Source organism: Cnephaeus nilssonii, assembly GCF_951640355.1.
Source record: "Cnephaeus nilssonii genome assembly, chromosome: 11".
Lineage (NCBI taxonomy): Eukaryota > Metazoa > Chordata > Mammalia > Chiroptera > Vespertilionidae > Cnephaeus > Cnephaeus nilssonii.
This window is the reverse complement of record NC_137082.1, coordinates 47,748,773-47,759,842: the sequence shown is the minus strand read 5'-3', so window position 1 is coordinate 47,759,842 and position 11,070 is coordinate 47,748,773. Positions and strand designations below refer to the sequence as shown.

General features: G+C 38.2%; 1 long non-coding RNA gene across 1 annotated transcript in view; it reads right to left on the bottom strand.

Moving 5' to 3' along the window:
• Positions 1-276: 276 nt before the first annotated feature.
• The window catches only part of LOC307106950, a 123,083-nt gene continuing 112,289 nt past the window's right edge, over positions 277-11,070 (bottom strand). Inside the window, exon 3 of the long non-coding RNA XR_013814164.1 lies at positions 277-1,763. This is a non-coding gene — a long non-coding RNA (uncharacterized lncRNA). The remainder of the gene's footprint in view (positions 1,764-11,070) is intronic.

The window sequence follows — 11,070 nt, the reverse complement described above, 5'->3', positions numbered from 1 at the left end:
CTTGATAAGACAGATATTCTTCTTCTTCTCAATTTTTTTAGCAATAACCTCCAGAATGTCATTTAACAAGATTTCTCTTATGAATTAGATATAAAACAACAGTTCATTCCACCAACAGTTATTTAATGAGAATCTATGGATATGTTAAATTACCTAATGGACACAGAACAATATGTCTTTAAGTTATTACATAATGCTCAGTGGCTTTTCGTAGAATCCCAAAGTTGCTCCAAGTCTTTTGATAGAAAAAAACCTGTCATGAAGAATATAGGATCACAAATTCTGTAACTCCATAATTCATGTGAAAATATGATTTTTCAATCAAAAGTGTTAGGACAAATGGTTCAGTTCAACCTGTGAGAAACTGCCAGGTACTGCCCCTCTCTTGAGCTATACACAGGTTTTACTTCTCAGAAAGCTTCTGGAAGTTATGAGATGAGGTCAAGGATAAGGAAAACAATTTTGGTGTCTTAGATGATAATCAGATTCCCCGATGTCTCCAGGGTGGACACAGTGGGTCAACTGGTCCACAGTGCTCCATTGTGAAGTTAGCCACCAAATAGAGAACCTCTTTCTGGGTTTTAAATTCTCCACTTTTTTTAGCAGAGTCATCAAGAAAGGCAGAAATCAGGTGCTGGCTGTACTGGCAGGTCCCCGTGGCCATGTGGCTAAAGACTCGGGCTGCCTCTCTGGATGGAGGGCATGGGGCGCTTTAGGACTGGGGTAGCATGCTCAGCATGCCTACTTTGATGGCCGCCTGGGTCTGGAGATCCATTCCAGTGAAAATGTCCCCACAGTGTGGAGCAAGAAGGTCAGACATTGAGTTCCATGCTAGTCACGAGCTTGTCCAGTCTGGGCAGGACACCCCAGTCAACCACTTGCCATTCACTCACTGCAGCCATCAGTGAGGTAGGAGAGGGCCCAGCAGGTGTCCAGAGAACCTAGATGCCATGGTGCTTCAAGAGGTAGAAGAGGATGAGCAGCATTTACTTCAATTTTTTTTTCTCAAGGTACAGGTTCTTGCTTCTACATGGAGTGGGCAAGGTCCACTTGATGTTCCTCAGAAACGTGACTAGTCTGGTTGATGAAACCAAGGCTAGTAGATGAGTGGGATTTGCTCAAGATAATGATGTCACTGAACTGTGGGCTGTTACCTGCTATATTACCCCAAGCCCACGCTGCCTGTTCCCACACAGGCAGCTCAATGAAGGGCTGGTTGGTGCCTCCCTTCCACAATGGCTCGGGTCTGCTCTCAAGTCTTTGCAGGGATGTTGGTTAGAGTCCAGGCTGCCTCCAACTACAAGGAGTGAAGTAATGACTTCAGGAAGTCCATGTGCCTGAAAATGAGCCCTGCTTCAACAATCAGCCTCAGAGGAGCAGCATTTTTCTGGCTGCCTGGGTTGCCTGGAAACACAGGTCTGGATCAGAGGTCTCCACAGTATTGCCCGTTTCATGTAGGGTGAGAATGACCCCTATGGCCAGCTTTCCAGAGGATGAGTCAGGGGGGAGATTGGTGATGTCCTTCTCTTTAAAGCCTGCTCATCTTGCTTGATCTTCTGTAGCTCCAGCTGACTGTCATCCCCTATTGCCACCTCATAGCTGCACCTTTACCTCGCTATTTAAATTTTCTCAGCCTGTCTTCTGAAGCTTCTAAAGTGGGCGTATTGGCTGGAAGAAGTAAACCACCTGGCAGGGAGCTGCTTGATTGATGAGGTAGAAGGAAAGCAATAGTCAAAGTTCAAAATCCACGTTCTAGTTTGTACCTGAATAGAACATAGGATTCATATTACTTGCAATGTTATTTAACATTTTTAGGTGTCAGCTCTTTCATGTATAGATTATGAGATCTGACTTTTCTAAAGTTCAGGGCTATTTTGAAAGAAGAAAATTATTTATGCATTAAAAAGACTTTAAAAATATATAATTCCCATTAACATTCCTTAGGTGATACAATGCATTGAAATATGATCCTGCCTTGTGCCAGCAAAAGTCCTTTAAACTAGATATGCTGATAAGAAAAGTGTGCTCTTATAGTGACAATTCTGAGCTTCTCCGAAGTCTGTGAGGGACTGTAATTAGAGACTCAGTATTTATATGTGCATTTATGTAAACACATCCCCTCATCCACTATAAAATATTGACTAATCTTTTATATTTATTGAGGAAAGTAACACATAAATCTAACATAGTATCGATTTTTAAGAAGATTGTAATTTACATTGTGAGCCTACACAGGCAGTCATTAAATAGTCAATGACATGTTTCTAAATTTATTGCCCCAAATAATATTAATAATTGCTCAGCTACTCTACTTTAGCAGTCTCGCCTCCCTGTTTACTCTGAGAACATCCATCACTAATAATTATAGAATAGCTAGGATTTTATGCTCTACTTGTTATTTGGACCCTTGGGTAATACTAAGGAAATTTCAGAGCACAGAGAAGGAACAAAATGGCAAGAGCATGCCAAGAAACATTTGTCCAAGATTATAGCAAAAAGGTGGACATGAGAGCTAAAGAAAGAGCCAAAGGAGAATAAATGACAAAAGAGGGCTTTAATTTATTTTTATGTTGGGTTAAAGCATGATTAAGAGAATGGACTATAAGTAGATAATAACTAGGATGAATCATCCTAGAACCTAAAAAGGAGAGGCATGGATTCCTTCATATCAGGAGGGCAAAGGTAATGAGTGGGTGAAAATGAATGTGCATTTTGAGAACCGTTGAGAGGAAAATCAAGTCACAATTGATGTAATTTTCAGTAAGGTGGAGAACATGTGAAAAGAGTTCATACATTTTAATTCTACCCTGTGGAGAAAGATAGGGAGGTTTTCTAAAAAACATAGTAAGATTGATGGGAACTAAAGGCTAAAGTGAATTTGCTAGCTCTGTATTTAAAGAGGGGCTCTCTGATTTGTTGTCTTTCTTCAGTAACACTCAATCAACATGGAAATACTGAAGAGCTTCCTTCATTCAAGAATATGCATGTGGACATTAGGTCATGGAGTATGAAGAAGGCCATAAATCTAAACCTCGAGGAGAAAGCATGTGAAGATATGAGCCTCTATTGGAAGAGTGTTCAAACCAGAGGTGGGAGATATCCACTAGGCCCTACCTTCTATGAAAGAAGTTGGGTGTGGTCCTTGAAGAGGCAAAGGAGTTTGAAGAAAAGTATAGAAGAAAATACTAAGCATTGTATATTTCCAACAATATTCTACCATGGGAATGAACCAATTTTTCTATTGATGTAAGGGACATTTTTAATCACCTTCATGTGTTCAAAAAATAGATGAACTAAGTGATATCCTACCTAATAAAAGAGTAATATGCAAATTAACCATCACTCCACTATACCAGAAGCCACGCCCACCAGCCAATCAACAGCAGGTATGCAAATTAACCCCAACCAAGATGGCTGCCGCCACAGAGAGTAGGAGGGAGGCTTGGGTTTCCCTGGCAATGAAGGAAGCCAAGCTTTCCACACACCCTGGCCGGCCCAGGCCTTCACTCAAGGATACAAAGTTTCAATTATAGAAGATAAATCCCAAGAAAAATGGCGGCAGCCACAGAGCTTGAGAGACCAGGCTAGGGTTGCCCCCGGCAATGGAGGAAGCCAAGCTTTCCAACTGCCCTGGCTGGCCCAGGCCTCCACTCCAGGCTACAAAGTTTCAATTATAGAAGGTGAATAAACCACTACAGAAATGGCTGCTGCCACGGAGCAAGCAGAAGGATTGGCTCCACTCCAGCCTACAAAGTTTCAATTGTAGAAGATAAATATATCCCAGATACCAGGGCCACCGCTTGGGTCGCCGGGGGGCATGGCCGGCCTTCAAACCACCACAGGCTCCTTGCCCAGGCTTCCCCATGCCCCAAGGGAACCCCACCCTGATCTGGGACACCCTTCAGGGCAAACCAGCTGTCCCCCACCCGTGCACCAGGCCTCTATCCTATCTAATAAAAGTGTAATATGCAGATTGACCATCACTCCAACACACAAGATCAAGATAGCTGCCCCCATGTGGTCAAAGATCCTGCCCCCATGTGGATACAAGATGGCCACCACAAGATGGCCAGCAGGGGAGCACAGTTGGGAGGGACGAGGCCTGCAGGGGAGGGCAGTTGGGGGTGACCAGGCCGGCAGAGGAGGGAAGTTGGGGGCAAACAGGCTGGCAGGGGAGCAGTTAGACATCAATCAGGCTGGCAGGGCAGTGGTTAGGGGGTGATAAGGCTGGCAGGCAGCAGTGGTTAGGGACAATCAGGAAGGCAGGCAGGTGAGCAGTTGAGAGCCAGCAGTCCTGGATTGTGAGAGGGATGTCTGACTGCCCTAAATGGGCAGTGGGACATCCCTTGAGGGGTCCCAGATTGGAGACGGTGCAGGCTGGGCTGAGGGACACTCCCTCCCCCCCATGCATGAATTTCATGCACTGGGCCTCTAGTAAAAATATAACAACCCCTAATTATGCTATATATTTAATAACTTCTTTGTAAATACTGCTATTAAAGAGTTAACTAAAATGGCCCACAAAGGTTAAAAAGAAAGCAATTATGATATTAAATTAGAAAGTAATCTATTATTACTTTATAAACTGGGCTTTTGCACTGAAAATAAAGTAAAACAAATAGTTTTTAAAATTAATTCTTTAAAGTAATTTCATCACAAAGTCTTTTATTATGTTGATATTTAAACCATCCTTTTAAACTGTAAAAATAATTACAGCCTCAATGTTAGACATATTATTTAGTCAGAATAGCCATTTTTATTTTTATTTTATTTTTAAAAAATCTTTATTGTTGAAAGTATTACATATGTCCCCTTTTTCCCCATTGACCCCTTCAAGCCTGCCCTGCCCCTTACCCCAGGCCTTCACCACACTATTGTCTGTGTCTATGGGTTATACATGTTGCATACAAGTTCTTTGGTTGATCCCCTTCCACTCATGCACCCATCCACCCCTGCCTTCCCTCTAAGATTTGACAGTGTGTTCCATGCTTCCAGGTCTCTGAATCTATTTTGTTCATCAGGGTTTTTTTTCTTTGGTTCATTAGATTCCACATATGGATAAAATCATGTGATACTTGTCTTTCTCTGACTGGCTTATTTCGAGTAGCACAATACTGCTTTTTCAATGTCACTTGAGGTTCTAGTGTTAGCCATGGAAGAAACACATCTGGCTTTGTCTCAAAGGGACTTTTCTGACATTAAAAAAAGCTGACATCCTTTCATCACAGTTTCTGTGTCACTGTTTTAAGGAATATCAACTAAGGTCACATGAAATACTTTGCCTTATAGCTTCGGAAACCACCGGGAAAATTTTTCCCTGTCAGTGAGCTTGGCTATAAAAAGATTAACTGGTGTCAGTACTCCAAGAAAAAGAACAGTTTCCCAGGAATCAGAGCCAATATTCCCACCATAGCTCAGCTATTAAGATGAACTCCATTCAAGCCAAATAATAGTGTGACATTCAGTAGGATAATGGTATTTTACCATACATACAAGGCACTTATATCATTACATAGCAGTAGATATTTCTATCACTATGGTCCTAGATTCTGATAGGGTCTTCCTTGGGGTGGATGTTATTCCCTACATTAACTTTCAATTCTTCATTCTACAGCCAAGAAGTCTGCTTTTGAGTTCCTAAGCCAACCACAGAAGAGCAGGCTTCCAAAGCCCAATGACATACAAAGGAAGCATGTACTTGCACAAGAAATGAGATTAAAAGGTTCTATTATAAAACCTAGTGAGAATTGCCCATTTCACTTAAGCACTCTCTGAATATCAGTACAATACAGTACAACATACCCAAATATATCAACCAGATTCATATAATCTGAGAGAGGCTGTCACAAATACAAAATACTTGTATTTGGCCAGCAGTCGAAATGCAAAACAAGTTGGGAAACTTGGTCCCAAGAATTCCAGAGGGAATATGATCTTCAGTTTCAGAAATATAACTTAAGCTCTTCTTGCTTATTCATGTTTTTTTTTTAAATATAGTTTTATTGATTTCAGAGAGGAAGGGAGAGGGAGAGAAAGATAGAAACATGAATGATGATAATCATTGATCAGCTGCCTCCTGCATGCCCCCTACTGGGGATTAAGCCCGCAACCCAGGCATATGCCCTGACCAGGAATCTAACCATAATTTCCTGGTTCATAGGTCGATGCTCAACCACTGAGCCACGCTGGCTGGGCTCTTCTTGCTTATTCTTAAAGAGCAGAATAAACCTAAAAAGTGTTTAAATTACCTCAGAAAATATAGCTACTCTCTTAATATCAGCTAAAATGCAAATAATATAGATCTCCTTTTCCCAAAGAAAATAGTGACTCCAAGGTTCTCATATTTGTTGGATTTTTGTGATGTTGTCAGCCACATGTGCTAAGAAGTCATAGCTAATTATAGGCAGTCTAGGGGTTGAGTCAATTCAATGCAATTTTATTTATCCTTTATATTTTATAATCCTTGAGTTAGAATGTAAAATATCTATTTTATACCTGCAATTTGTCAGGGAAGTAAATACATAACAGACTAATTGATCTCTAATAATTTACCTTTTCTGATTAACTGATACTCAAGATTCTGAGTGTTTGTTCGTTCAGACCTGCATCTCCCGCTGGGACAGTAATTTAGCACATTGAACCCTCATTTATATAAATGTCAAAAAGATTAACTGTTACCAAATCAGTAATGATACCTGCAGCAGAGTTGTTGAAGCCTCCTGCAGCAATCAGCATTTGTCAGAAATTTCCCTCCAATTTTGAAAGGAGAAGACATTTGATTTCATGGTGGTGTTCTTGGTCTGAAGATGGAGATTGGCTTTGTCATTAAAGATACCCAGAAACACATATACATACACACTGAGTAAAATCAGACTTTGGGGAATGGTTGCTTTATACTAAAAAATTAAAGCCATTTATTTTGATCATGTTATCACTAGTAAAATTGGAGACCATCTGAATGAAACAAAATTTCAGACAATATTGAGATTTCATGTTACAGATGGTTTGTAGTGGTGCTCACTTAAAAGGAAGCAGGGCATCCAAACTGAAGGCTTTTGCAGTATTATGTACAGAGGTGGGAGGGGGTGTTTGATGAATTTTATTCCTTTGAAGTGACCTTTTTGGAATCATCTTTCCAGAGAAGCAGGCAATGCGTTGCCTTTTACATGTAAGCAGCATAAATTAAATAGACTTCAACTGCCTTACAAGTATTGCTGAAATCTGTTCTGAGGTACCTCTTGTCAGTTCAAGTCTGCTTAACATAGGATGTGGCCAGTACCAATTTGACAGGGAGTGGCATGTTTCTCCAGTTTTTGAAGTACATATTGCACATTTATACAATGTGTGCATATATATATATCCACATAAAATCTATATTCAGTTTTGATAAGTATTTTAGCTATAATTTTGTCATATAGAAAGTATAGACTTTCATGTTTTCTTCAGTTCATACCCCTGGAAGTGCTCAAGGTCTATGCATCTCATAGTTGGAAGGCACTGAGTTCGTGCATTCTAGGCTAATGGTCAAGACCTTACTATCCACATAATAGGGCTTCATGGATCCATGTGCTACCATATTTATGGCATTAACTGCAATAAAACCAGTGAGATATACTTAGGTTTCCAACATGAAAATTATGTTAGTCTCATGTTTATTCTTATATATTTAAAATCCTGCATCTCTAAATAGACTACATATTAGTTCTCCTGCCAACATTGTTTGTCTATGGATTGCTACACAAAGTTCTATTCATATTATTAATATTCATTTACTGCACATGCATAGAGGGTTCCCCAAGTGTCAAAAAACACTGCAAGGAAATGAAAAAAAAAAGTTGGGCAAAACAAGCACAGTCCTTGCTCTTCTGGAACAGACATTTGCCATCCTGTGTTTCAATAGCTGTTTTTTGTTGTTGTTGTTTTACCACATTGATAGGTAAGTGACCTTCTCCTTCCCTGGTCCCCTCAGATGAATTCTTAGGAATTGAAATATCAGAGAGTTTAGTGTGAATCCTTTTCCAGAATGGATTTATGAAAGTATCTACTTACTGAAGGACTGCTCCTTTCCAAATCTCACACCTTTTATTTGCATCTGGAGGTCATTCAGGCATCCATGGGCACTTATGTTGTTTCCATGATTGGCTATTGTGAATTATGAACATGTATAAATTTGGGAGTGCAGATATCTCATTGAGATAGTGATTTCATTGCCTTTGGCTATATAACATTCCACAAGACCTAGCTCTTCTTTTTGCATTGTTGGAACAGGCAGATGATACATTAGAAAGTCTAAGTCTTAGAGCTAGAATGTAATTACTCACCTGAACTCATTTATTTCAGAGTGGTGCCATTTCTCTAAATACAGCTCAGTTTCACATCTGTCCGCTGACACTGTAATTGAGTAGCCATCAAAGTATTATAAATGCAAGAGTTTTTAATTTGATTAAAATGAATTTAGATTATTTTTATGGAAAGCATGATAAATAAAAGCAGACTAAAAATGTATGAGCCTTGGAGTATTTGTGAGGATGTAATGAAAGTCCTGCTGAGCTTTGGCTAAAATGTTAGCTCAGTCATTCACTGCGAAATATTGATCAATCAATTGAATTAGTCCTTGCACAGTGATAAAAAATAATTATTTTTGTCTAAAAATTAATGTTTTTCTCATTCAAGTGGTATATCAGTTTATAAATTAAATGGATCAGGTTTCAACAAGTATTAGATATTATGCTAGAACTGTCAATATGAATGTGAATAAGACACAGGCCAATCATGGTACCGTGGAAAAGGTATAGGCTTCAAGTCAGAAAAAACATTTGTTTTAAATTCAGGGTTAGTTGCTTCATTCTGTAACCTGGGTGTTTACCCTATCTGATGTTGAATTTCTTAAACAGTAAAGCACATAAAATAATTATAGCAACATCACTGAACTAATGGACCAGGTGTCCCAGATATTATGAGAGATACATAGAAGAATATGAACCTGAGCCACAGGTCCAATTATACTGAGAATCCAATTGGCACAATACATATGGTCCTGGAAGACTATTTCACTGCAGTCTTATGTCATTTAATGATACCATTTATACAATGCCATCACTTTATAGTTCCCTCATTTGTACCCCTTGTGTATATATATTCCAACATTAATAGTCCTTCTAATGTTTTAGAACAGAGTATCTTTAAACACCACTCAATATGCATATCTCTCCTCATTCTTGTCACTATGGTTCTTTCTCCTGCATTATGCTTTCCCACACCATGAGACAATAAAGGTAGAAATTCCAATAAAAGGTGTGGTACTTATTAAGAAAGTAATATTTGTTATCTTAGCTGAATTATTTTATATATTTTCACTGTCTGAAAAATTTTACGCTCATCAACATAGAACTTTGCTATATACTTTAAAAAAACTAATATCAAGAAATGCATTAACACTTTGTGCTAAAGATATGTTTAAAAAAATTATGACGTTAGCCTGAAAACACCACTATAGAAACTCAGTCGTAAAACTTAATGCAATTGACTTTAACTATAGAGTTCATTATTTGCAATGCTTGTTTTGGGCATGAATATTCCTTTCAGATATAACAATAAGCACTTTCCAGGCCGTACACCCTGATGAAGTTAATCATTTGCTCCATTAGAAAAGACACAATATTCAAGGTATTGCTGTTCTGAAGTATCATTTTCCTGATGATAATTCTAATTTAATAGTATTATTTATAAACTAAAATGTGATCATACAAAGAATATACAGATTCCCTTGAGTCTGACCATTTGCTTTAATTTAATGATATCAACGTATTATAAACTAATGGAAGTGGGATAATTAGAGAGTTTATATTGAAAAAGGCTGAAAAGACAAAAGTCTTAAATTCTATGTCTGCAGGAGATTGTTTTCCACATTTTTCTTATTGATTGACTATTAGATTGATATACTTTAAAAATATATGCATTAATACAGCAAGAGAAAGTTTGGGAGATTTTTTATGTTGTATTATGGTAATCATAAAACTTAGTGTAGTCTCAAAAGCATGAAAGCATTAAGCAGTAGTACTAGGAGTTGCTAATGATGGGACTATGGGTTAAACCAAATATATCAACCCAGTGAGAAAGCTTAGTGGTTAATATGTATAGGCCAGTGGTTGGCAAACTCATTAGTCAACAGAGCCAAATATCAAGAGTACAACAATTGAAATTTCTTTTGAGAGCCAAATATTTTAAACTTAAACTTCTTCTAACACCACTTCTTCAAAATAGACTCGCCCAGGCCATGGTATTTTGTGGAAGAGCCACACTCAAAGGGCCAAAGAGCCACATGTGGCTCTCGAGCCTCAGTTTGCCGACCATGGGTATAGGCTTTTGAGCCAAATAGCCTGTATTTATATCTTTGTCAGTTTTTTTAAAAAAAATCTTGGACAGTTTAATTAATCTATGAAACAGGAATAACAATTGTAACCATTTCATAAGGTTTATGAGAGGGTTAAAAAAGTGTTAATATATGCCCCAAAATATAAGAGCTATGTCTAGTCAGTGCTATAGAGGTTTCAAGTAAGCCTATTATGAGTCAGAAAGCCCCTTCATTCCATCTACTTAAGAAGCTCTCTGTATTTCTTTAACCTGAATGTTTTCAGACAATATTGTATAATGAATCCTGCCTATTTTGTTGCCTGCATGAGTTTTGTTGATGAGAAGGATGATTTATTCCAGTATGCTACTAGTGTGTTGGATAATTATAGTGATAGCGGGTATCATAATTATTCTTGACTTTAATGGAATTTCTTCTAACATTATATCATTAAGTATTTTGTTTACAGCAATTTCTGGTAGATAATTTTCAGCAAGTTGAGAATATATCTTCCTATTTATAGAAAATTAAGATTTCTTGTTTAATCAGAAATGAATATTCAATTTTAACAATATCCTATTAGTGGGTCCATCTTTGAGTCTCTTAAATGATTATGACATTCTATTTATAAATGGCTGATTTACATATTCCAGATCCTATTTACTTCTAATATAGATCCACTTAATACTTTTTGCTACTTCTACCACAGAAATTCAGAC